Source organism: Suncus etruscus, chromosome 3 (genome assembly GCF_024139225.1).
Source record: "Suncus etruscus isolate mSunEtr1 chromosome 3, mSunEtr1.pri.cur, whole genome shotgun sequence".
Taxonomy (NCBI): Eukaryota; Metazoa; Chordata; class Mammalia; order Eulipotyphla; family Soricidae; genus Suncus; species Suncus etruscus.
In genome coordinates, this window is record NC_064850.1 from 37,789,478 (window position 1) to 37,791,085 (window position 1,608).

The 1,608-nt window shown below is 42.3% G+C and overlaps 1 non-coding gene across 1 annotated transcript; it reads left to right on the plus strand.

Annotated features, from left to right (window-relative positions):
• The first annotated feature begins 1,117 nt into the window (after positions 1-1,117).
• Positions 1,118-1,281, plus strand: LOC126004867 (U1 spliceosomal RNA). Its single transcript, XR_007494101.1, has one exon. It is a non-coding gene; the product is annotated as a U1 spliceosomal RNA (small nuclear RNA).
• The last annotated feature ends 327 nt before the right edge of the window (positions 1,282-1,608 follow it).

A 1,608-nucleotide genomic window follows, 5' to 3' on the forward strand; every position in this document is an offset into this window, starting at 1 on the left:
TAATATTTCTTAACAGCACACAAGGCAATCTAAAGCCATAAAACTTACATAACTCCTTAAACATTACAGGCATAGCATTTTTTTTACATTTCCATATTCATGCATATTAGCTTAAGTTGACCTCAAATCTTAACTGGGTTCTTTTTAAGGATTAGAGTCAAAGGAGCACAGCAAAAATGGTGTTAGAGTGGCAATTGTTGTTTGCATAGGCCCACCAAAATATGAGGGACATGGAAAGAAATAACCTTGGCCTAAATACAAAAAGACCCGATCCCTGAAGGTTCCTGGCACAAGACCAACTCTAGGCTCCAGGCAAGCTAGATCGTCCAATCCAAGACATTGTCTGTAGTGCCAACACACTTATATTTTTCACACAGTCTCTGTTGTTGGTATCAAGCTTCTGTATTTAAGATCCTGGAATCTGTATATCCAACATTGAAGTCAGGATGTGGAGCGTCCTCTGGTTTCACCTTACAATCAAAGGGCAATGCAGGGAGCCCTGTCCTGTAAGCAAATCGTTGTTGTTGTTAAGTCTTCTCAGTGTTAATGGAAGTCTCTTTTGAGCAGGACAATGTCTGAGCAGATACACTCTTTATTTCTATTATTCTCTCCTTTTTACTTTTTTTTTCTTTTGGCCCACACCTAGCTACTCCTGGCAGGCTGGGGTGGGGCATATGGGATGCCAGGGCTCAAACAGGTCAGAAAGCAAATACCCTATTTGTTGTATTCCAGCCCCTTTTATCCTTTTGCAATATTGTTACTGAAGGGGTATTGTGCATATCACTTTATCTCTTTTTAGCATCTAATTCTGGTCTCACATGATCTTTTCCAACTCTCATTGTCATAGTGTTCCCTTCTCTGCCTTCACTGCATCTCCCACTATGTGATAAGCTTCTCACCATGGACCAATTCTTCTGGTCCTCATATCTATCATCTTTGGGCATTATTATCATACTATTTGTTACCTTCCCCTCAATGTCCTGGCTATCTCACCTGGAGAGGGAGACCCTCCCATAGCTGGGAAAGGGCTGGTTGGTAACTAAGGGGTTGCTTTGTGGAGACGTAACAGAAACTCAGCAGGAAGAAGCATCAGGGAGAGATCAAGACAGCATGGATGATACTTACCTGGCAGGGGAGATACCATGATCATGAAGGTGGTTTCCCCAGGGTAAGGGTCACTCATTGCACTCCAGGTGTGCTGACCCCTGCTATTTCCCCAAATGTGGGAAACTCGACTGCATAATTTGTGGTAGTGGGGGACTGTGTTCGCGCTCTCACCTGGGTGGGGGCTGGAGACAGCATGGATGTAGAGGCTGTTTAGATTAGAAGCCACACATGATGGCTAGGGCCTTATAATAAAGTTTCATGTCTCCTGAAACCTGACTGCTGTGGGTCATTTCTTCGCTGTCACCCTGATGCCTGCAGCTCCGCCAACCATCCATCCACCACCATCAAGAACACTATAATTAATATTTAACACAACACTATCTTTTATGTTCTTGAGTGATGCAAATTTATATATGAGTTTCTTTTTTTTTACACTTTTAAAAATTGCACTTTTTTTTTAGGAAGGGAGACATATCTGGTATAAAATATATCACAAAGGAG